Here is a 26,892-nt window from a genome sequence, read left to right as displayed (position 1 = left end):
ATCTACAATAAATAACAAAAACCTAACATGTTACAGACATGAAAATTGATGTTTGGAATACCCTTTAAAAATAAAAGAACACAAATATTCGTTTTCAGAAAATCCACTTAAGTGGGAGGAGTGTGAAAAGAAGTGAGGAAGGAGTTGAATTATTTATGTCACGATACATATATCTCAAAAAATGAATTGGTATATGGAATCTCCTTTAAAAATGAGCACACTTTCTTGGATAAGCCACTTAAGGGGGTGAAAAGAATAAAAAATGCGGGTGAATTTTTAAAATGAGTATCTTCTTCTTCTATCGCTTTACCCACACCTGTGGGGTTGCGGGTGCGAACTGCGTAGCACATATGGATTTGACCCTGTTTTACGGCTGGATGCCCTTCCTGACGTCAACCGTATGTGTAGGGATATAATTTATACTTCTATACTAATATTATAACGAGGAAAAATTTTTATATTTGTTTGTAACGGATAGACTCAAAAACTACTGAACCGATTTTAAAAATTACTTCACCTACAGAAAGCTACATTGCCAGTGAGTAACATGGGCTGTATTTCATTTTCAAAACAATTCGAGGGGGGCGACGGGGGGGGGGAGATATAAAAATATTAAAATCATAGGCTAATATAGGCGAAATCGAATTTGTCGTACAAGGACGAGACAAAGCTCATTTTAAGCCCCTTGACGCAAGTAACAAAACTCGGTAAACCCTACGGGTCCGTAAGCAATGTTTTAAGGTCCTAAAACCAACCGTTGTGGAGGTGTTGAAACCACACTACCCCTGCTCTAGGAATCGGATAAAGAAACGAACGGCCGTAACCATGGCAACGTCAGCTCCAGGATTCTACAGCAGCTAGAATATGCATGTACGTTTGGGCATAGCTGCCAGCAAAAGCAACAAGGAACTTGAAATGGTGCCGTAAGATGTAAACGGGACGCCATTTTAGCCCCAGATAGGGACAACGAATGGCAACAGTAAAGCATTACTCTCAAATGGTTCTGATAATAGGTAGCCATGATTCACTGAGGTTGTAGCCTGTATCGCGGTTGAAAGTATCTGGGTGTTTACGTATTTCAACCGCCTCCCTGATAATTCTTGGGCGATATTGCTTTATAGGGCAAGAACATCCACTTCTTGGAACAAAACATCATGACCAGGTGTTAAGGCATGATCAGCAACAGCTGATTTATCAAGAAGGTTGAGTCTGATACATCTGGTATGTTCTTTGATGCGAGTACATACCGTTCTTGAAGTCTGCCCAATATAAACCTTGCCACAAGTACAGGGAACTCTGTAGATACCAGGTGGTTGCAATTTACGCAAACTATCCTTAGTTGGTCGCAGGAGTTGCCTAATCTTAACTGATGTTCCAAAAACAGTTCGTACATGGTGCCTACGTAAGATTTTAGCAATACGATCCGTCGTGTTATGTATGTAAGGTAGGTAAGCAGTTCCTTTTACATCTTTTTTCTTAACAGACGTCCGATTATGTGTCGATTTAAGAACCGTTGAGATCAAATATCTGCTGTAACCGTTGTTCTCAATTTCCTCATGTAGAGCTGACACTTCACAAATCCTCCTGGCCCTGGTAGTCAGATTTTTAAGGATACCATGTTTCTGGGCAGGGTGATGGTGAGAATCTGCGTGGAGTTATCTATTGGTGTGTGTAGGCTTACGATAAACGCTGTGTCCTACGCATCCATCCTCTTTCTTGGTGACGAGAACATCTAAAATGGTATTTTGCCGTCAGATTCCATTTCCATGGTGAAACAAATGGAAGGGTGCTGGCGATTAAGGTGATCCAGAAAGTGACTGTCTTCACCTTCCGTCCATACGACGAACGTATCATCCATATAACGCCACCAGATCTTCGGTTTGCAAAGTGCCGACGACAAAGCTTTCTCTTCGAAGTTTTCGATGAATTATTAGCCACAACAGGAGAGAGAGGACTTCCCATGGCCACGCCATCTGTCTGTTCATAATATTTCCCATTCCATAGAAAGTAGGAGGAGGTCATGCAGTGGTAGAAAAGCCTTGCGATCTCTTCAGTGAAAATATCATTAATGAGAGACATAACACCATCAACAGGTACTTTCGTAAACAGAGACACCACGTCGAGACTCGCCAAGATATCGCCTGGCTGAAGTGATATAGTCTTTAACTTCTCAATGAAATGTGTGGAATCCTTAATATAGGAAGGGGTGTTACCCAGGTGTGGTTGAAGTAGACTACCTAAACATTTAGAAAGGGAATATGTCGGGGAACCAATCGTACTCACAATAGGCCTAAGAGGAACATCTTCCTTATGTATTTTGGGAAGCCCATATAGTCTCAGAGGAATAGCATCCCCTGGAAGGAGACTCTTTGCTGTATCTTCTGGAATAGAAGATTGCTTGACCAATTTGAGGGTCGCATTAGAGTAGCGAGTTGTGGGATCACGACTGTTAATCCTGTATATGGGATCAGCTAACAAAGACAAGATCTTGTCACAATCATCCTTATCCATCACCACTGTCGCCTTACCCTTGTCAGCGGGGAGAACGATTAAATCAGAATTGTCCCTTAGATCTTTTAGCGCCAGGATTTCACCTTATTTTAAGTTGGACTTAGACAAGAATGTTCCAGAGTTCTCAAGACCGCTAATCCACCTATGGGCTTGGCAGACTGACATGCAATAGCAACTTCTGGCCCAATGAGGAAAGCAACGGGAGACTACCTCACTCCTCATTTCCCTACACGCCTCTTCAGTGACACCCAGGCAATCTATGACAGCTGATGGTGGACTTCTTGAGGATCCACCCAGCCTTCGGGCTGAATATCCAACATGCATATCAATCAGAATTATACAGGGAAATACACACGTCTCAGCTTTACACATCGGTAAGATCGAATAAAGTAATGTGAAAAAGGCAAATCTATCAAAAACGAAGCTTATAACTACATACTAGAGGATACAACCCTTCCAGTGAGTCAATACCACGAGAAATTCGACGCAAATGAAGGGATGTAAGACGATATACATTATTAGCATCTGGTGCAGAGGACTAGCAGATCAGGCAGCCCGTAAGCTACGTTTACACACGACAAGTGAAGGCATGGATTATGTACAAGAAGAAATAGCTTAAAAAGTGCAAAGTACTTATCGACAGGGTTGCTGAGTGAAACTGGTTCACCCGCACGTAATCTTCGAAGTAGTGTGAAAAGAAATGACCCAAAACGTAGGTTGTGCAATTTTTAAAAACAGTAGATACACAGCGAAGGCTCATTTAACACGGTGAAAAGAGTAAGGACCGAAAGAATGTCTCCAAAGTGGGCGACATGTTTGTATACATTCAATGTACTGCATTAGTTTCTACTCAACCAGTTCGCATTATTTTTCATTTCTAGCCATTTACTTGTGCTGTTCTTTGCTTTTCTCTTTCCTATCCGACCTCCCTTACCCAATGCTTGTTCTCTTCCAACCCGATGATATTAGGTATACGGATTAGTTTATTATATTCCCTTCCTTGCAATACTTCTACAATTTAACACAAACACCTTTATACCACCCTTATTTGACTTCCAGTTCCCTGTACTCTCTAGTGTTGGCTACTGAATGTATGATTCGAAGCAGTGTATCGATTCATTCAAGTGTCCGAGTGAATCGATTCACAGGAACGGCGAGCTCACGGCACACGATTCAGCTTACTCCCAGCGGACAGTGCTGAGTGGCGCACTCACTGGACGTTGACGGGGAGCCGAGCTTCCGCTGCAGCGAGACATACAGTGAGCCATGGCATATCGAAAGAATCGTGAACGAGCGCGGCTCAGTGAGACACAAGATACACACGGCTCCTTATCGGCTCACTGCAGCGAGACATACAGTGAGCCATATTACACTGAAAGAATCGTATGCTATAATGGACTCTCGAGCTCATTTGAAAATAATACCCATTTGCATTCACTGTCCTCTTCTTACAGTGAGGTTTAAATAATAGATGAATTTATTTGCAGTGTTAAAAAGGTACTCACAACATAATTCTGAAGTAGCTAGTAAGTAGGTAGGCTATTAGGTTATACTATTTATTAGTTCAATGAATCTTAGTATTATAACTTAGTTGACATTTGACAATTAAACTCGACTCTAGCCTGCCCTATGACTATGAGTCATGCTCATGACCACTCAAAAGTACCTGTTTTATATTGGGAAGAACGGCTCAGTATTCTCTCAGTTCATATGTCACATCGTTGCACAAGACTTCAATCATATGTGGACAGACGCAATAACAGTATGTTGAATCAGAAAACCAGCGGGCTACTGTACATCTCGGGTAGCCTATACAAAATATGACTATTAAAAAAAATCCTCAGCTGATAGAAAAATACTTTTTAAAAAATGACTGAGCGAGTTGTCGTGCGGTTAATATCGCGTGGCTATGCCCTTGTATTCGGGGGATGGTGGGTTCGAATCCCACCGTCGGCAGCCGTTAAGATGGTTTTTCCGTAGTTTCCCCGTTTTCACACCAGGAAATGCTAGGACTGTACCTCTATTCAGGTCATGGCTGCTACCTTCCTAATCCTAACCTTTCCCACCCTGCGTCGCCGGAAACCTTCGATGTATTAGAGTAACTAGCATTTTTTATAAGAAAGGAGTTCATAGTATGAAGACCAGATGGCAGCTGCGAGCACTGAATGCTGTTGCTGCTGTCTTACCAGATGCAGTAGGAGCGGTGACCAATGAGCCGTGAATCGGATCACTGTATCGATTCAGTAACGTGAACGGAATCAAATGAATCGATTCAGTAAAATGAATCGAATGTCCCATCACTAGTACTCTCATCACCGCTCCCTAGACCACCCCGTTTCCCGTCTGAGCATCTTCAAATACCACAGGACCTAGATCATAATGGCAGCATTCTACCGCCTGAACTGCTCAATCCGGAAGCTAAAGATTCCTTTAGATTTATTTATTTACCGCGTGGTAGTTTCATATCACAGAAAAACATATTTGAAAAGGGTATTTTAGAAGTCCACAAGCACTTTCCTTGTAACCTTCAAAAAATTTTATTTTTAGCACGTTAAGAAATCATCGCATTTTTCAAAGTTACAACGATCTTGTCATGTCACAGGCATTTTCGAGACGCTGTTAGGCACAGTCTTTTTTTCTAATTAGTAGAATGTTTCGTGTTTAGTGGTTCGCTCTGATTTCCTTCGAACAACGTTCACGCGTTTGAAATATATTCTGCGCCCCTGTGCACGATCGCTTTATCCTTAGTTGCTGCATAATAACAAGAATGTATATCTGAGATCTTTATGAACAATGGCAAAGCTTTTTGCTCTAGATAGTTTCTCCATAATTTCTCTCAAGACTGCACAGGAGGTTTCTTACACTGGATACTGAACAAGATCGAGCTTAATACGCCACGTGATAGGTAATGGGAATTCATTCATGCGCTTCACACTAAAATATACTCGCATTAATCCATTAAAAGAAACAATAAAATAATTATTAGGAATGAGAGACTTAAAAGAGAGGGAATGTTCGCAGTGGATAACTCTGTGAATTCTTTTCTGGTCAGAACATTGGCGAGCTAATCGTAACTGCATTATGGCAGGAAGTTGATTACACTTGTAGCTTGTGGTTCAACATCCGTTGGCCGCAGTAACGTTCATCAGGAATAGTTTGTATATTTCCTTCAACACGTCGGGAGGGTGTTTGTATATAGTGATTGATACTCTGACCAGTGGGTCTACGAAAGACACTGTACTGCCCAAGAACTGAAGGAAAGCTGTGAAGGATCCCCCACCACACGATGACCAACGCAGACAGACCAACATAATATACAGGTACGGTACACCTTTTATGATTTGCTTGTCACGAATAGCAGAGCAGGCAAAACGAAAGCAGGGTAAATATATTATGTACTAACTGTTACGTACACGCCGTTGACGCGTTAGTTTTTCCAACTGCATAAGAAATGTCATGAGAGACTACGGAAGAGACAAAGCACACTTCGATTAAAAATGATGGTGAAATATTACTATTAAGTTTTAAGGGTTTAGGACATTGTATGTAGGTCATCAATTTATCATATTTGGTCTACTTCTGGCACGGCGATTTAGGGTTTCATTCCCCACCTGCCCTTTTATAAATCCTTTTTCCCTAATTCTTCGTAGATAATCACATCTTGTTTTCTTCCGACTCAGCAGCATTAGGGCTTTAAAACCCCTCCCCGACCTTCATCATGATTCCTTTTTTCGAAATTCTTCGAGTAATCGTTCCTATATATTTTCTTCTATTTTCTACAGTCCCTTTTATTATCTTTCTGGTGAATAGGGACTAACGAACACGCGATTTTTGCAGCTTATAAAAACGATCATGACAACCACCACCACCATTGCCAATTAGTTCGTTACGTCTGAACAGTACTTCCACGTCAGCTATAAGCGCCGCTGATTGAGTTAGTAATAAAAATTAAATTCGTAAATGGCTCCATCTGAATAGCTCGTAAGGTAAAAAAGTATCAGATATAAATGACTGGAAATTAATTTTTTTATCATTACTGTTAGGTACTCTTTTCAGATATATTTGTAAACTTGTGAAACATGTACCAACTGTGAATTATCCCCGTTATTATTCTTCGTACAGTAAACACGCATGAAACATAACATATAGGAAAAAAAAAAATTAAATTATTTTATATACAGTTTTCGATACAGAGAAATTTGATATTTTCCTGTTTTGAGCCCGTTAAATTTGCTAATTGTCTGTTACGTCATCAGCCTGGAAGCTAGTTGGATCCTCAAATAGCACTACCTAAAGTTATGCGTTTACTGGGAAACAGTAAAAACCTATGAAGCGCCAAAATGAAGCATACTACTAGTAGACAAGATGAGGAGTGAGGTAGGTTGCCATTGCATTCCTTAGTGGGCCAGAGTGTGCTATTGCAACAAAACTGACCTTATAAGTAGCACCTTTCATCATTAGAGAATAAATAAATAATATGGAGTTTGAATGGTTTGAATGGTTGTGGTTTACTGATACGAGATTAATTTAGAAGAGTGAAGAGAAGAGAATCTCGTAGGTGTGTGTGATCATTGAGGCTAATCCGGTTGTTGTTGTTGTTGTTGCTGCTGGTGGTGGTGGATTTTTTTTTTTTTTTTTTTTTTCCGAGGTGTGCATTTCTGTTGTCTGCTTTGACTTTCTATTATTTTCGATGTGTAATATTTCAAAATCTGTGGTATTGTTCATGAAGTGGTAGGTGCTGTCATATGTGTGTTCACACAGTGTGTGTTGTATCTAATTGCCTTTTTGTGTTCTTTGTACTTGGTGTGGAAATTACGTTTTGTTTGGCAGATACATGTGGCATTCCTGACATTTGAGTTCATAAATTCCTCATTTTGAAAACTGATCTTTAATTGTATTGCATTTACGAATTAGTTTTTGTTATGTGTTGTTTTTTCTGAAAGCTATTTTAAAACCTTGTTGTTAATACGTTAGCTATTTCGTACGCGTTTTTTGCTCAGGTAATTGAGAACTACCCTACATATTTAACATTTTCGGGCGGGGGTTCGTTTACGCGTTTTCGTTGTTTTCTTAATAGATCGTCTACTATGTAGTGTGAATTTGTTTTATTATTTATTTCCTTATTAGGTTTACGATGTATAAAAGGTATTTCAATGATCTGCTTTCCATGACGATCACAAATGAAACGTGACAACATTGCCTAGCATTGCTTCGACTTTTTTTTTTTTCAGTCGTCAGCCTAAATCCTCGAAGGGCAGTAACTCCTTTGACGAGAGATGATAATCTTGTTGCTTTGTTTTTATTAACAAGCTGCTTTACGTCGCGACACAGATAGGTCTTATGGCGATGATGGGACAGGAAAGGGCTAGAACTGGGAAGGAAGCGGCCGTGGCTTTAAGTCACAGCCCCAGCATTTGCCTGGTGTGAAAATAGGAAATCACGGAAAACCATCTTCAGAGCTGCCGACAGTGGGATTCGAAGCCACTATCTTCCGAATACTGGATACTGCCGGCACTTCAGTGACTGCAGTTATTTGAGCTCGGGCTTGTTGTTTTGTATCTTAAAACAATTTCCACCATCATCACAATATATTGTAACATTTTGTTCGTAATAAGACAGGGTACTGCTTTTTGTTAATGACTGGCATATTATGCTCGGGGACTGGATTATGATCCCTATTTCAAAAGCCCTTTAAATGAATTGGCTACCTATTATGTTAGGGACCCGCACTCAAGGTTGTGGTCACTGATACCAACGATCCAAAATAGTGTTACTTAAGTGTTCCAACATAATATTAAATTATGTGTAATTTCACAATACAGGTTACGAGTTAACTGAGCTCATTTCTTAAAAAAAAAAAGAACAAAAGAAGGATAAAAAAATGATTTGTAGTATATTTCATATGAATGGGATATTGCAATATGTATTCCCAATTTCACAGTATTATTGGCAAAATGTTATGGTTTTAATCAAATAGATTATATCAATTTGTCGCCTAGAACAGAAATGTGCTATTTATTTATTTAATTAATTAATTAATTTATTTATTTAGTTATTTATTTATTTATTTATTTATTTATTTATTTATTTATTTATTTATTTATTCACAAACCAATATACTGCCAGTGATACTAATACTACCGGTAGTACGGAAGCCAGTTTAATGGATCATACTAAGAAAGTGTAATAGAAACTAATTATTTTCAATTTACTTTACCTGAGTTGAAGGCTTTAATTCAGAAGGAATCGCTATAGTCTTACCTGGAAGCAAAAAGAGGAAGACTTGTTAGTTCTGAATGCATTTAAAAACCAACAGTATCTACCACTTGTATATCACTCAGCGACTGGAATATGACATCAGCCCTATGTTCTTACTGTAAGTCAAAATGCGGGTAGGTTGTAAATAAATGCAGAGTCTCAGCCGTGGCCTAGATAAATGTTATCATACTATTTTATTGCATCTTTACCTAAAAATCCATAGAAAACATTTCAAAGTTGTTCTAACGGCGTTCCAACGCGAGTTAGTTATTCTGGACATAGGGATAAAGACATGTCATTAAAAATAAAATTACTGAATTATCCTCCTCCCCTTCCTCTCACCATTTCCTCACATTAACAGGCAGAGAGAGAACCACTCTTAGAGGTGGGGGTCAGAACAATGGGTTACCACTTTTGACAACATACAGCCAGGCTCGCTAAAATACATGTCTTGGGAAATATAATTCATGATGAACGGGGATAGAGAAGTAAGTATTCCCAATTTCACAGTTATTGGTAAAGTGTTATAAACTTTTAATCAAATAAATAATCATACCTATTTGCCGCCTAGCACATTTTTCTCCCTTTTATTGCATTTCGCCGGGCACGAAGTCACATTCGTAATAATTAAAGCAAAGTTCAGTCACTCGAATTTGGGTTTGAGTATGGGTTTCGTAATGCTTTGCCTGGTTCATTCTACGTAAATATTGGGATTTTAAAAAGTTCAGAGATACACACTACGAGCACTGCAACAACGTGGTTAACATACAGTTTCTACTATAGAAAGGTACGAAAAGAGACAAAAATAAATGCCTTTAATTTCAACAATGAATCAACAATTTCTTAACAGAAGGTAACACATAAAATACTTTCGATAAGGATATTATTAATTTCTGTTGTTCTTCATGGTATTTTTCACAATTACTTGGTGTCGTAACTATAGGTGGATTAAACCGGGCGGACGCCCTTCCTGGCACCAACCGTATTAGGAGTGATGTATTCACTATTGCGTGTTTCTGTGGAGATATAGTTGAGGAATATGCATGATATGAGTTTAGAAATAGACAGTAACGTACTCTGCAGAATGAGACGGTAAGGACTTAGGAACGAAACTGATGGACCGCTATGTGCACAAACTGGCTTCTGTGCGGGAGGGGAGGGGGGAATAGGATACCTAGGAGAATAATGAACTCGGCCATGGAGGATAAGAGATGCAGAGGGAGACGACGACGATGATTAGACTCAGTTTTCAATTAAATGAAATGGCGTATGGCTTTTGGTGCCGGGAGTGTCCGAGGACATGTTCGGCTCACCAGGTGCAGGTCTTTTGATTTTACTCCCGTAGGCGACCTGCGCGTCGTAATGAGGATGAAATGATGAAGACGACACATACACCCAGTCCCCATGCCAGCGAAATTAACCAATGATGGTTAAAATTCCCGACCCTGCCGGGAATCGAACCCGGGACCCCTGTGGCCAAAGGCCAGCACGCTAACCATTTAGCCATGGAGCCGGACTCAGTTTTCAATAATTTAAGGCACAAGGAGTGGATATACACGAGGGCATAGAGCTAGTAGCAAATAGCGGATGTGGAGGCGTTTAGTTAATCCACAGAGGCTTGCAGACTGACCGCTAAAAGGCATAATAGTCTATAAAGAAGATGTGTGTACAGCATGTATGTGTGTATTTATTATGCATAGAGTTAGTTGTACTTCTCACTGGAGACAAGGTTAATGACAATGCACCCACATATTTTCCCCGCCCTCTTCACATCTCCACTTATAAACTGTGGTGAGAAGACAGCTGTTCATTGGTTGAAGTTCCTGATATTCTTGTACCGGATTGGTCACTGGAGCCATGAGTTCGCTATTAGCCAACTAACTATTATAGAATATTGACGAATTGTAAGGCAGACACCTAACGTTTATTTCACGGTATATTTTGAGGATTTTAATAATATAATAAAATAACCAATAATACTGTAGTCGAGTGATACACAAGTTCCAAGCTTACTAACGTACATGCTATACACACATCTTTCTTGTAGACTGTTAAGCCTTTCAGCGGTCAGTCTGCAAGCAAGCAACCAACACTTCCGCCTAACATGTCTTCCCCTCCTGAATTCTTGATTCGATAATCTTCACTGTATTTATAATTTTCATCCTCAGTTCACGGCCGCCTTCTTCCCACTCCTAGCCCTTTCACGTCCCATCGTCGCTATAAGACCTGTGTCGGTGCGACGTAAAGCAAATTATAAAAAACATATGATTTTTAAAACACAGAAACTGGACATACGGCACTGAAAAGATGGAGTTTATGCAAACTGTCTTTTCCTTTCCTCAGAAGATAGAAACTGAAGTACTAATGTATGCAAGATATGTATTATTCAAATCAACATTGCCAGAATTGGAGTCTGATCTCGCAGTTATTTTTATTCGTGTCTATGTCAGACAAAATCTTAAAGCAGTACATCAGAAGAAAAAATCGCATTAGCAAATTCTTGATCGCAGAACTACTCTAGAAAACCGAGCTCTAAGTCATGTTCTCTTGGATGCAGTTGAGGTAGATATAATGCGATGAGAACATATCCCACGATCCATAGAGCTATAAATTGGCCTCGTCCGCATGATAATGTTTTTCCGGACGGTTGGATAACTGAGTGCCTAGCTTGCTCGCTTACCACTCCACTTGAAAGTTACTCCCCTGAACGCGCTATCCAAACGGACGGCTGTCGAGGTTTATGGAGCTGAGCAACGTCGGCGCCAGGCCATAGGAATAACGAGCGAGAACCATACCAATAAATCGTCTCACACCTTGTTTGCACTCTCAAATAAATAATGCAAATGTCGAGCTATAAAAACAGACTGCTCATATGTCGAAACTGCACCGGAAGGAAAAAATGAACATTACTGTAGAAGGAGCTTCTAGACACACGTGCGTAAGGAGCACGTATGAAGGTTGATCAGCTAACCTTCGAGTTACTGTATTAACCAGGAAAAAACAATTCTGAATTTCATGAGAGTATTACGAATAAATACTTAGAAAATATAATTCTAATACTCTTAAACCTGAACCATTCATTTAGAAATAAAAAAGATTTCATACTTATGAGTATTTGAGCACATGACCAGCATCTTAAAACATGTGGATTCGTTAAATAAATAATTAAATGAATAAATAAATTCTACCTACGTTTAAAAGTAATAATAATAATAATAATCATCATCATCATCATAATAATAATAATATAATTGGCTTTACGTCCCACTAACTTCTTAGCCGGTTTTCGGAGACGCCAAGGTGCGGGAATTTAGTCCTGCAGGAGTTCTTTTCCGTGCCAGTAAATCTACCGACACGAGGCTGACGTATCTGAGCACCTTCAAATACCACAGGACTGGGCCAGGATCGAACCTGCCAAGTTGGGGTCAGAATGCCAGCGCCTCAACCGTCTGAGCCACTCAGCCCCGCATACGTTTAAAAGTAGCTACAGGGGCCCACATACAAGCTAACTGGAAGACCAACATTAGTTCCTATTACGACAGAGGTAGGCTCGGCATGAAGGGAAAAACATGATACAATGGGAGTAAGTGTGGCCAATGAATGTTTCAGAAACTAAATGTCGAATCCACGGCTAATGAATATCAACGGAAATATACTACATTCTTTGAAGATTTAGGAAATTCGGGGGCGAACACAGACCATGAAGGAATGGACTTAAGCTTCAACCATATAAATTCACGATGATGCTTCTTGTTTTAAAGAGGCCTAACATCTAAGGTCATTGACCCCTTATGGTACGAGATGGACGACATGATATAATTAAAATTTTGAAATGTATCCACTGCTTAGAATTCTAAACAAATGACGAACAATGATGGTGATAGTCAGTGGATCTAATTCGCAATGCCTCATTTTCGGTGAAATGAAGGATGATAGGTTATGGTAGAATAAGACATTGCCTTAAAATCCAATAATGTATCATGCAAATTATTATTTTAAGAAAACATTAAAATATAGAAACACTAATACGAAACACTACATTTACATCCGATAAAACAAACCACTATCCCTCATAAAACAGATGACGAGGTTTGCTGACTGCTCGTCATCTCGCAAGATGGTACTCGGGAGTTTTAGTCTACGGCGCAGATCGATCAGGTCCACGCACTCCGTAAGGATGTGTACACGCTCGCACATTAATGGTGTCCCGACATAATCAACACTGCCCCACTCCAGTACTGAAACGGAGGGGAAAGGAGTGAACAGGTAGTGCTGAATACACAGTGGGTGTATTCCGGCGTTGTACTGTAACATTGTAATAAGATGGCCCCTATCCTATCACAGGTGAATCGAGGCCGTATTATTAGCATGTGGGAGGCTCACATGGTCCCCCAAGCAATAGCACAAGCAACACCATGCAGTCTTAAGACAGTTTGGAGATGGATAGAAATTTGGCAAGAACGAGGTGAAGAAGGATTGGTAGATCATAGGACACACAACAAGGTTCCTAGAAGAACTACCCCGGAACAGGATGCTGGGATCATTCAAACTATGGACAATTCTCCGTTTGCAACTATCATAATGCGATTGCCGCATTGGAATTACCAGTAAGCCGGACTACCGTAAGTCGCCGACTCCACGCGGCAGGTATTTACAATCGTCGAGCTGCGAAAAAGGGGCGACTTCTTCCTATCCACATAGAACTTTGCGTAGGCTTTGCACTACAAGAAAGTGTTACTCCACATCAGGAATAGGAAATTACAATTTGGTTGGATGAAAAGGTATTTTGTTCCGATCCAAGTAAACAGCTGAAGTGCTGGCGTCCAGTTGGAAACCGTTATGAAGAACCCTTTGTCCAGGTAACAAATTAGTCGGGTCGCATCACATGTGGCGTATTGGAGTGGATAATTGGTGCTGGTCCAGGAGAGTTGATAGAGGTCACTCCACATGTGACTGCTTGTGAATGTGTGGACATTTTAGAGGGTGCCATTCTTCCTAGTGTTCGAACTATTTACCCCATAGAAGAAGTTCCTGTTATCAGGTTTGTACAAGATAAATGCTCTGTTCACACTGCACATGTAACCGAAGCTTTCTTCAAACAGCATTCTGACGTTCACGTGCTTGCCTGGCCTCCCAAGTCGGCTGACTTAAATATAATAGAACATGTTTGGGCACGAATGGTAAACATGTGGGTTCCAGGTCAGGAGAGGACAAGAGCGGCTCTGCTAATGCACTGCCATCGAGTTTGGGCGAATCTAAGGAATGAACCAGTTTTTTCCAACATCTGATAGATTCCATTTTCAAGCGACTAGAGCAAGTGATAAACAGGAACGGGGCTTGGACTGATTATTAATTCTGGGAGGGAGGAGGAACCCGTCACTTACAATTGTTGTAAAGTCAGTATTTGACACAACTCGTTATTTAATACCCATTTCACAATTATTAGTTCTGAGTTAATTTCCATTTTTCTTTTCTTGAAATTAATAATAATAATGTTATTTGCTTTACGTGCCACTAACTACTCTTTTACAGTTTTCGGAGACGCCGAGGTGCCGGAATTTAGTCCCACGGGAGTTCGTTTACGTGCCAGTAAATCTACCGACACGTGGCTGACGGATTTGAGCATCTTCAAATACCACCGGACTGAGCCAGGATCGAACCTGCCAAGTTGGGGTCAGAAGGCCAGCGCCTCAACCGTCTGAGCCACTCAGCCGGGCTTCTTGAAATTATGTACTGTATGTATAGACGTGCATTATGTTTATTATTTTACAGTACATTTTATTTATATATTTTCGAGGAAGATGCGATACGTTCATATTTTTGATAAGATATTTCTGTAAAAGTGTGTTAATTTTATAATAATTAGTTATCTTGAGATGTTGCTACAATAGCATTTTTATTGTAAAGACAAGACTTTGTATTTTATGCAAACTGAATTATCTATATATATAAAATACGAGTTTTGTCTGTACATTGCTCAGAATTTGAAAAGAATGGTATTTCTGTATCGGTCATGTCCACAGTAACAAGAAAATGCATTTTTTTCTTTTCCGTAATTTCTGTCTGTCTGTATGTATGTATGTATGTATGTATGTACACGCATCACGAGAAAACGGCTGAAGAACCGCTACAATCTAGGCTATAAATTATTTTAATCACGCTGAGTGAAATGGTAGTTTAGGGGAGGGCCTGTAATTTAATTCTCAAATATTTATGTTATTAGTGGTCGTGTCTTAATGAAAATCGCTAGACAAAGTATGGAAATAATTCGCTACAATATAGGCTATACACGCTGAGAAAAATGATAGTTTAGGGGAAGGCGTAAAATTTAATTGTCAAATATTTATTTTATTAGTGGTCGTACCTTCACGAAAATTGGTATGCAAAGTCGGGGAATAGGTCACTAAAATCTAGGCTGTCAATAATGTTATTCGCACTGAGTGAAATGGTAGTTTAGGGGAAGGCCTGAAATGTAATCTATATATATATATATAAAATAAGAGTGTTGTCTGTACATTGCTCAGAATTTGAAAAGAATGGTGTTTCTGTATCGGTCATGTCCACAGCAACAAGAAAAGGCATTTTTTACTTTTCCGTAATTTCTGTCTATCTATCTGTCTGTCTGTATGTATGTACACGCATCACGAGAAAACGGCTGAAGAGAATTTAATGAAAATCGATATGTAAAGACGGGGGATGAGCCGCTACAATCTAGGCTATAAATCAGTTTATTCACGCTGAGTGAAATGGTAGTTTAGGGGAAGGCCTTAAATGTAATTATCGAATATTTATATTATTAGCGGTCCTATTTATAAATACTATATAACTAAAGTTATATAGAATTCAATTTCCAGTCATTTATGTCTTATACATTTTTACCGTACCGGCTCTGATAACACAGATATTAATGAATTTGTATTTTTGTTGCTAAGTCCATATCAACGCCGAGCTACGAGAAAATGGGCCAACAGAATTTAATGAAAACCGCTATATAGAGTCGGGGATAAGAAACTACAGTCTAGGCTGTAAATAATTTTGTTTTCCCCGAGATGAAATGGTAGTTTAGGGGAAGGCGCCTAAAATTGAATTTTAAATACCGGTACCTATGTTATTGGTGCATAGAAAAGTACGGTACTACATAACAAAAGTTATAGACAATACAATTCCCGATCATTTATGTTTAATTCTGTTTTACTGTACCGACTATGATAAGAGTGGTATTTCAGAAGGCCTACAATATCCAAAGCGCTTAACACTGATCAAAAATTACTTTACATTGACCATTGTTTGTTGTGATGTTCTTCGTTTCTTATGGTGCCGCTCAACTCCGATAGATGGGATTACTACTGCGTACCGAGTATAACAGCCTGACTGAACATTGGCGGGAAATAGCTGGGGAGTTGGGAAACTTTATTCTTTAGCACGCCATTCTTTTGGTTCATACACTTTCTGATAGTGCAGGTACGTAACACACTGGTTCATCATAGCATTCGCCAGTATCCAGTAATCGGGAGATAGTGGGTTCACCGGGCGAGTTGGCCGTGCGCGTAGAGGCGCGCGGCTGTGAGCTTGCATCCGGGAGATAGTAGGTTCGAATCCCACTATCGGCAGCCCTGAAAATGGTTTTCCGTGGTTTCCCATTTTCACACCAGGCAAATGCTGGGGCTGTACCTTAATTAAGGCCACGGCCGCTTCCTTCCAACTCCTAGGCCTTTCCTATCCCATCGTCGCCATAAGACCTATCTGTGTCGGTGCGACGTAAAGCCCGTAGCAAGAAGAAGAAGATAGTGGGTTCGAGCCCCACTGTCGGCAGCCCTGAAAATGGTTTTCCGTGGTTTCCCATTTTTACACCAGGCAAATGCCGGGACTGTACCTTAATTTGCGACCTGGTTGTTCCAGCTCTGGAACTTTGGACTGTTAGATCGGCACCGTAGTACTGTTCGTTGAAGGTGAGAAAGTGTGCGGTTTTTCATTTGATCGAGTATTTTATATGATAACATTGCTTTCAATCGCTACATTCCTACTGACGTTTTTGTAATGACCTATGTTGAATTCAGTTAGGAAAACCACCAAGTCAGTCTTTCTGAGAATCCCGTAGCGAAGCACGGGTACATCAGCTAGTATTAAATAATTTTCAGATGTATTTTCTTATTGCTCAAGAAGTAAAATGCATCTTTATTTTTATAAAGAAATGCTTACACAGTTATACATCAATATCTTATTTTAGCATATTAATTCTCTGTTAAACCTCATTTACCTCTTAATACTGTAATTATCAGAGTAGGTTCCTTTTTTAATTTTTTATGTTTTTTTGCCCCTACTTCCACAATATATGAACCTGCATGTAATTGGAATTGCGGAAGTGTTGAGTGTTGAATGTGAGGAACGAGAAGGACGACACAAACACGCAATCCCCAGGCCAGGGATATTAATCATTTACAATTAAAACCCCCTGACCCGGCCGGGAATCGAGCCCGGGGCGGCCGGACGCGTTGCCCCCTACACCGCGGGGCCGGACGAGTAGGTAACCTAATGCTGTACTTCAATACATCCGCCACTGTGGTGGGCTGTCTACATGCAGTCCATTCAGCAATGCGTTAAGCGAGAAGATGAGTCATCGTGCCTTCGACACTACCCCTTCACTCCGTTCCCCCTTGTTTTGTATTGGATTGGCCTTCAACACTACCCCTTCACTCTCCCCCTTCTTTTCAACTGGAGTGGGGCAGTGTTGATTGTTTATGTCGGGACACCATTAATGTGCACGTCTGTACCACGGTAAGATGATCGTCGCAAGTACACAACGGAGGGGGTTCTTCTTTCAGTAAATAGGAGTCGTTAGTATACCGTGGCCGATCCGAAGACGACATAATACCCCTACTTCCCTTCGAGAAGCCCGAAGGGAAGTCCTTCATACCTTCGTTGTACCTTTTATTGCTCTCAGCTTATTTGGAAGTGGAGTGGCCTGCCACTGCATCTCCCAATGGGACATAACCAAATGTCTCAGCTGAGAGCGAATTTCACTTATATCACTTGCTGGAACCTTGTAAGGCAACGGGGACAATGCAACTGCCTCCTCCGCATCCTTATCAGCTAACTCGTTTCCCTCTACAGCCATGTGTCTTCGGAGCTACGTAAAAGTGATTCTGGTGCCGGCATCCGAACACCCGGCCAGCAGGTCCTGGATCCGCTGCACCAGAGGGTGACGGGGGAAACAGGTATCAATATACTGTAGCTAGCTCAAGGAGTCCGTACACAGCAGAAAGTGTCAGCGCTCATCGGACAGTGCGTATCTCAGATTTTCAGAGATAGCATAGAGCTCTGCTGTGTACACACTACAGGTTTCAGGGAGAGTAAAACTTAACCTATCATTGTCGACAACGAACGCACAGCCCACTTTCGTTTCTGCCCTCAAACCAACCGAGTAAACGACGACAAACTGGATACCGGCCAAAAACGGATAGAAAGAGCCTCCGATAAATCGAAGGGTCCGTGTTTTCCATCGGGCCAGTGTGCATATCCAGGATTATTTCAGGTCGTCGTATTATCCACGGAAGTACGCCACTTGGTTGTCTAACAAGGCAGGGAACAGAAGGCACATCAAATAATATGTGACTGCTATCCAAGCGTATTCCAATCGGCCGCGTTGATCGAGGATAGCAGCGTCCAGTAGACGGTTTCCATGGTGGAATACGCAAGGATAGCTTGGGTGAAGTGACATCTGTCGCAAATTTCCAACATAGGACAGAAGCATTTGCTAGCGCCTCAGGTGTAAAGGCGGCACACCAGATTCAGCGAGCAGGCTAGCAATGGGGCTTGTACGAAAAGCTCCCGTTGCCAACCTAACCCCGCGGTGGTGGATGCTACTCAGTTTCGCAAGGACGCTTGGTCTTGCTGATCCATATGCTGCACTGCCGTAGTCTAAGCTGGATAAAATATGAGCCCTATAAAATCTTAGGAGCACCGTGCGGTCAGCCCCCCCAATTAGTACTGCTAAGAAACTTCAAAATATTCAATTTCTTAGTGCACTGCACTTTTAACTGCCGCACATGTGGCTCCCACGATAATTTGCTAACGAAAAGGAGCCCAAGAAATCGGTGTGTCAACTACGGGAAGAGAGACATTTCCTAAATAAAGCTCAGGTTGCGAGTGAAGAGTGCGCTCCCGGCAAAAAGTGTACAACAGTGATCTTTGCGGTTGAAAACCGAAAGCCATGTTCTAAAGTCCACTGTTCCACTCTCCTAATAGCTTGCTGTAATTGTCACTTTGCGATTGCCATATTTTGCGAGCTATAATGCAGAGCAAAATCGTCCACATATAGCGACGGTATTACTGCTGAACCAGCAGCAGCGACAATACCGCTTATGGCAATCGCGAACAGTCACACTAAGAACCGATCCCTGTGGGGCTCAATTTTTTTGAACGTGGTATTGCGAATATGCCTTCCCTACTCGGACACGGAATAGACGGAGGGACAAAAAATTGGCAATAAATACCGGAAGTTACCTCGGAATCTCCATTGATGCAGGACTGAAAGGATACCATATCACAGTGTGGTGTCATAGGCCTTTTTTAAGTTAAAGAAAACAACCACCAAATGCCGTTTGCGGAGAAATGCATCCTGGATAGAACTCTCCTAGGCGTATCAAGTAGTCAGTGGCCGAGCGAGCGGTTCGAAGACCTCACTGGTACTTGGACAAAAGTCCTTGTTTCTCCAGACACCACACAAGTCGGCGATTTACCATTCTCTCAAACAGCTTACACAAACAGTTAGTAAGATAAATAGGTCTGTAACTTCCTGCATACTGAGACGAAAACTCACCCTCTATCCATATTCGGTTGAACACACGAAGGAGATATAGCAGACTGTCCTCACTAAGGTGTTTCAACATCCGGTTATGGACATTGTCTGGCCCAGGACACGTGTCTTGCAAAGCGCCAATGCGCTGCGGAGTTCCCACTCCGTAAAACGCACGTTATAGTCCTCTGAAACTAGAGTGGCAAAATTAAGGTGATGACGTACTTCCTCCCGCTTCAGAGTGAGCAAAAAAGAAAACTATGGTAATTCCCGGAGCCAGACACATCCGCGAAATGAGTGGCTAGATGGTTAGCAATTGAGAGTAGTTCAGCGAGGGTGCAATGGAAATTCCCGGTACAGAAGATGATCCTTGGATGCCCGAAATACGTCGAAGTTTGGTCTACACTTGAGATGGAGTATGTGGCGTCATAGACGACACACATCTCTCCCACGAAGCTTTCTTATTCTGTCGAATAAGAACTCGCACATTAGCACGGAGTTTCTTAAATGTTACCAAACTGGCCACAGTCAGCTCCTACAATAGAGTTTATGAGCACGACGGCGTTCTTTGATAGCTGCTGCAATTTCTTCGTTCCACCAAGGACCGAGTTTTCAGCGAGGACTCCCTGAAAACGATGGAATGGAATCCTCAGCACCAGCAAGAATAACTTGTGTAATGTAAGATGCATCGCCGTCTACGGTCCGCCTGGTCACGTCGTTAAAGGCAGCTAGTGATGTGAACTTTGGCTAATCAGCATGTTTAAGATTCCATCTAGGAGCAGCCTCGACGGATTTCTGTTTCAGCAAAGTAAATGGGAAAATGATCACTGTCACAGAGCTCATCGTGCGTATTCCACCGAAACAGTGGAACCAGCGTTCGGCTGCATAGACTTACGTTTATGCGAGAGTATGTGCCGTAACGCACACTGAAATGAGTTGGTTCTCCTGTATTCAAAATGCATAAATCCAACTCTCTTACTATTCCCGACTCTCCCTGGGGCAAGGCGCTTCGGAGCCCCATATAGGGTGGAGGAATCGAGGTGGAAGCTGATCCATAAGGTCAGTTACACAATTTATATTAAGAGGCTGGCCTGATGGAAAATAAACATTAAACACTGTTGCTATGGCAGGCAGCGGTAAATGCACTGCAACTGCTTCCAGTGGGGTTGTTAAGGGAACCTCTTCGCTGTAGGTGTCAGAGCGAACAAAAATACCAACTGCACCGGAAGCTCGGTGGGCATAATGTCGTTCTGTCGAGTATAGTAGAAAATTTTCAAGACGGTATGATGGCCTGGTCTGAGACTGGTTTCTTGAATACAGACTATACTCCCGCGAACTGACTTATTATCCGGCGCAGCTCAGTAAGATGCCTGTCATAACCGTTACAAGTCCACTGTAACAGTGTCATCCTGTAGACTTCTGAGTTTTAAGTTAGAAGCAGCGAGACGCTACATAACCTACACTCGCATCCCCATCCGAAGATGGAGATAAATGTTCCATGTACATCACTTGAACTTCTTCGACGTACTCCGGGGGCGGGGTTTCTTTTTACGAGGGGAGCGCGCAGGTTTTCCAAGAGGAAAATCTGCTGGCGCAGACTCAGACCCTCCTGGTTGAGGGCGTGAGACCCCATTCGTACGAGAGGTGGAAGAACGCCTTGTAAGGGCGTTCTTCTTTCCAGCCGTCGATTCTTGTTTAGACGATGCCACCTCCGCCGGCTTAAGCGCGGCTTTCGCCGACCCCTGCTGTGCCGGCGTAGGTTTCTTAGCTGGCACAGACTTGTTTGTGGTCGAAGGCTGGGATGAACCCGCCTTCTGGCTTTTTCTCTTTGCGGCGTTGCTCACCGAAGCAACTGTCGCCTTGGGCGCAGCGAACGTCTGGGAAGGTGTTGCAATTGTGAATGACGAACCTGGGAGATACTGTGCTATCATGCTGAAGTCTCTAGTGTCTTGGCCGGGGCATTCAGAGAATTGAACTTACGGCGAGCTTCCTGATAGGAAAGACCATCCAGGGTCTTGATCTCCTGGATCTTCTTCTCACTCAGGTATACCGAACAGTTCCGATCCCGAGGAGAATGAAGACCAGGATAGTTAGCGCACCTATATGGAGTTGTGCACTCTTCCGCGCCATGAGCTTCTCTTCCACACGTATCACACATAGATGGATTCGAACAACGAGATACCATGTGTCCAAATCTCTGACATTGATAGCATCACATAGGAGGCGGGATGTACGGTCTCACATCGCAACGATAGGTTGTAACCTTGTCTTTCTCTGGCAACAATGACAATTTCAGAGAGACTATGAACGCACCCGTTGCAACGTCTTCGCCGTTGACTTTGCGCGTGATGCGCCGGACGTGTCTCACGCCATGGTGCTTCATGCCTTCCATCAATTCATCGTCAGTGTTCAGAACGAGATCACAGTGGAAGAAAACTCCACGAACCTAATTCAAGGTTTTGTGCTCTTCCACTTTGACGGGGATTTTACCAAAGTGGTCGCATTTAAGTAATCGATCTGCTTGGAGCGCAGTGCTCGTCTTAAGAAGCAAACCACCAATGCGCATTTTCTTCAGATCCGTAAGTTCGCCATATACACCTCCGATGTGTCGACTGAAAATGATCGATTTAACCAGCTTGAAATCTTGCCCATCGGTTCTGGTAGCAACCAGGAACCTAGGGAAGCTGGAACCCAAACTAATTCGCTGCGCTTATTTTCAGGGGCTTGCGCCCCCTTAGGGAATAAAATGTTAAAGACTTCGGTAGCGAACTACCCGTGGTAGGCGGACGTTGTTTCGACGCCAGGCCCGAAATCATCCTCCCTGTATGCTACCCACTCCGATCAGGGGCCTCTGCAGCCGAACCAAGCAACCAAGGCAATACCCATCTGGTCGTAGCCGATATTGCCCGGGGTCTGATGTCAGACGATGTCTAATACGGAATGACTAAGGCAATGAGCATTAGGACTCCCTTCCTCCAATCACCCGCAATAGCATGTACCTCAAAGCGTGTACAGAGTAATAAATATAGAGAAAAAATACAAAACAAAATATGTCCTCCTGGCATTCGGCTGTGCGGGGACCTGTGTTGTCAGGCGGATACTACTGCACGGCGCTCCCACCCGAAGGCTTCCCGAGGTCACGATCGGGCTTTCGAGCGAAATCGCACATTTAAGAGGCTTATCTCCGAGCAGCACGCACATAAAGAAGTGTGAATCGGTCTACAACTAACCCTCAAAAAAAATAAAGAGGGGACAAATGACCACATGACCCTTTTAGTCGCCTTCTACGACAGGCAGGGATTACCTGTGAATGTATTCAGCCCTTCCCATCCACAAGGGGTTCAACACATGATACCAAACCGCAATCCATATCCGCGCCTAGGTCGCCCCTTTTAGTCACCTCTTACGACAGGCGATCGGGGGTGTATTCTACATCTGGATCCCCCACCCGCAGAGAGTCTCAGAAATAAAAGTACCATATCGAGGGGTCCACTTCCGCTCAGTGGATGACGTTCTCCAGCCCACCGACCGTTCCGTTCGCAACCTCCAGGGATCAGGCGCTCCCAACGGAATCCAGCGTCTTCCACATCGCTGGGAACGAGTGCTACACAACGGTGGCGATTAGTTCGAAGGCCTCTAAAAAGCCTAACTTTGTAAGTATGTTAAGCATTTAAATTAAAAAAAAGTTGCCACTATTAAAAATCAACCCATGTATGTATACACACACACTGTGCTCAAATTTACGAGAAAATGTTATGACGTCCATTTCAGCTAATAATAATTATAATTTTTCGTTCCACTAATTACTATTACGGCTTTCGGAGACGCCAAGGTGTCAGAATTTTGTCACCCAGGGATTATTCTACGTGCCAGTAAATCTACCGACACGAGGCTGTCGTATTTGGGAACTTTCAAATACCACCGGACTGAGCCAGGTTAGAATCTACCAACTTGAGCTCAGAAGGCCAGCGCTATATCGTCTGAGTTACTGAACCTAGCCAATCCAATTTTCCTTATAAGCAATGAGAAGAAAATAGTCATTTTCTTTGTTCAGAATTGTCTAATAAATGCAGAATAACAATGAACGAGAATAGAGATATTACGTACAAGAGAATGCAACATTTTGAGTGAAACGACGTTTACTGCAACAAATGAGCCATAGCACACTGGAGACATTCATTGTCAGTCCGTTCGTCTAAGTTGAATACAATAGATTTATATACAATACCTACACTCTTCACACGGATTTAAGAGTTCTATAAATATGATAATATAGGAGAGGAAAGATGAAAGTGTAAATCAGTCAAAAGCAACCAATTTGTTATACTGCGCTAATAAAATCGTCGAAATATTAACTTTCACTTATGAAATGACCTAATGATCCACAATCAACTCCCACGCTGAAAATTTCACTAAAAAATAATAATAATAATGGCTGGAAATAATGTCTAAGAGAATAGTTACTGTACTTTACATTCAATGCTACGCAACTCTGAACAGAGCCAATATTTAATATATTTGTTCAGGAGTATGAAGTTATCTACACGCATCTCATCGATATACGTGGCATAATATGACAATATTATTATTTATTGCATGGCCTCGTGTTCCAGCGTTTTGATTTAAGCTGCTTTCATGTCAACTTCGAAGATCTTCCATCAGTTCACCAGATGACAAGAGAAACAGGAACTCTACTGGGTGGCCTATTGCTAATAATAATAATAATAATAATAATAATAATAATAATAATATGGTAAAAATTGTGTTTAATATCTTTTCAATTGTTTAGCATTTAAAGACACCGCAGTACTGGTAATTTGTTCTGAAGAGTGATTCTATAACGTGCCTTGAACCTCCCATATTTAAGCACTTTTAAATGCCAATCGATTAAGCATTGATTCGGTTTCCTCATTTTAAGCAACTTCGCTAAGCATCCGGTCGAAGCTTGTTACGCATATATGATGTTTATCGATTTCTAAATTTTGTACCAGCAATTCTGTTTGCTTAAGTACTTTAGTTTTTACAGAAGACTGCTCTCTAAATAACTGCCAGAATTAACACAGCAACAAGCGTTGTTCCTCTCTGTATAAAATGACGTCGTAAATGACAAGTAATATGGAACAGGAAGAGATGCTACATAACGTAGATCCCGAGTCTTGTCCAAGTACACGACTGTGAATGGTGTGACAGGCCGGATAAAATCAATTTACTGGTAGCTGACCCTGGGCAGCTACTCATCCCAGCTGCGACCGCGATAACGCCCTTCTGAACTTATCATGTTTAATTTCTTCCTCCTTGGTCTCCATTATGTAAGCTCACAATGTCTTTGATCTCCATGAAGAAAGTTTGTTTTCATCTCATATCAACAAGTTTCACTCACTTAAAACACAATAATGACACCAATTCGCCTGGGGCCGTTAAAAGAAATAACTTTTTTTTTTTTTTTTTTGCTACTTGCTTTACGTCGCACCGACACAGATAGGTCTTGTGGCGACGATGGGACAGGGAAGGGCTAGGAGTGGGAAGGAAGCGGCCGTGGCCTTAAGGTACAGCCCCAGCATTCGCCTGGTGTGAAAATGGGAAACCACGGAAAACCATTTTCAGGGCTACCGACAGTGGGGTTCGAACCTACTATCTCCCGAATACTGGATACTGGCCGCACTTAAGCGACTGCAGCTATCGAGCTCGGTGAAATAAGTTTTACTCTGCACACAACATAGATTCGAGGATCGGGAATGTGAAAGAAGGTTGAAGGAACGGCAATGGAGAGCAAGGGAAGAAATAATTATAAATAAGCTGCTTAGTCCAAGGAAAAATTCGACAAACTGCACAATACTGCAAAGAGAAAGAAAATGTAAAGGTTGTAAAGCACGATGCTTCGAGATTGCAAAGGAGAAATTTGTGATGATTCTCAACTCGGATCTCTTCCTAAACCAAAATCCTAATTAACTGCAAATGTTCAAATTGCTGTAGTACATTAATTATCATAACAGAGGTTAAGACAAATGAATATAACGGTGTAATTACCATTTAACATTTTTTTAAAACAGGTACTAGGAAAACTTATCCTCAACTAGATTCCAAAGATGTAAAAATTAGGCCTACTTTAAAATCATAGTCTATTTTAATATACCTACTTTAAAATCATAGTCTATTTTAATATAACATGGCACGAATGTTGTCCCAGAAACATTAACATGCCGGTAAATTTGACACGTGGTTTTCATGTTAAAGCTATCTCAGATACCAAATCACTTGGCTGAGATTCGATCCTGCAACCCGAATGCAGAAGAAAAGCAATCCCAGCACACAAATACTTAAGAGTATCGCATTGTATTCAACTTCCCTTCAGCAATATTATTCGGTCGATACCCATACAGTCAGAGAAAAATCTAATAAGACGTAAATTTCCAAGCAGCTGAAGCATACGTGTCTGCTAGAGTACAAGGCAATACGATCCTCGTATCCAGCCTTGCGTGAAACATTCTACATTAACCGTGGTCATGTGCACTTCCAAGAAAATTGATGTGCGCTGACTTCAACAACACAAAGATACTTTTGTTTAGTGCCACTGCAGCTGTCCTTAAGCAGGCAGTTCTCTAATTGTAAGACATGTCTTTCTTTGTTTTCTTCAGTTGCCATTTAGCTAAGCGCTTTTAAAATCATAAATAAGCTGCCTAGTCCAAGGAAAAACGCGACATAAATAGCACAATACTGTAAAGAGAAAGAAAATGTAAAGGTTGAAAACCACGATGCATCGAAATTGCAAAGGAGAAATTCGTGATAATTCTTAACTTCGGAAAACCTTACTCAAATACGTATCACAAGTAAACGACACCTCTTCCTAAAGCGAAGTCCCAATTAACTGTAAATGTTCAAACTACAGTAGTACATTAATTATCACAACAGAGGTTTTGCTGGCTGTGGTGGTGGTTGTCTTATGGGACAAAAGAACATGATTACCCGTCCCTCTGGACACCAACTACAGGAGAAAGATGAAGAGACACGATCTTTCGAAGAATTACGATATCAGCAGAAAACAGGATATGGTTTTGAAAGTCACGAAAATGACTTTACAGCACTCTCAAATTTAATACCATCACAGTCGGAGGAAAACAAAATTTGACCAGAGAGGTCGGATAGGAAAAACTTTTTGGTTAGTGGCTTTACGTCGCACCGACACAGATAGGTCTTATGGCGACGATGGGATAGGAAACGCCTAGGAGTCGGAAGGAAGCGGCCGTGGCCTTAAGGTACAGCCGCAGCATTTGCCTGGTGTGAAAATGGGAAACCACGGAAAGCCATCTTTAGGACTGCCGACAGTAGGA

The 26,892-nt window shown here is 41.7% G+C and overlaps 1 protein-coding gene and 1 long non-coding RNA gene across 3 annotated transcripts in view; one reads left to right on the top strand and one right to left on the bottom strand.

Annotated features, from left to right (window-relative positions):
- Positions 1-26,892, bottom strand: part of step (cytohesin steppke) — a 512,416-nt gene that overhangs the window by 402,317 nt on the left and 83,207 nt on the right. The window lies entirely within an intron of this gene.
- Positions 5,694-26,892, top strand: part of LOC136876157 (uncharacterized) — a 91,768-nt gene continuing 70,569 nt past the window's right edge. Inside the window, exons 1-2 of one of the 2 annotated variants that reach the window (XR_010860542.2) lie at positions 5,694-5,831; positions 14,302-14,504. This is a non-coding gene — a long non-coding RNA (uncharacterized lncRNA). The remainder of the gene's footprint in view (positions 5,832-14,301; positions 14,505-26,892) is intronic. The other variant, XR_010860543.2, reaches the window with a different exon arrangement.

Source organism: Anabrus simplex, chromosome 6, assembly GCF_040414725.1.
Source record: "Anabrus simplex isolate iqAnaSimp1 chromosome 6, ASM4041472v1, whole genome shotgun sequence".
NCBI classification, from domain to species: Eukaryota; Metazoa; Arthropoda; class Insecta; order Orthoptera; family Tettigoniidae; genus Anabrus; species Anabrus simplex.
This window is presented reverse-complemented; position numbering and strand designations above follow the sequence as displayed.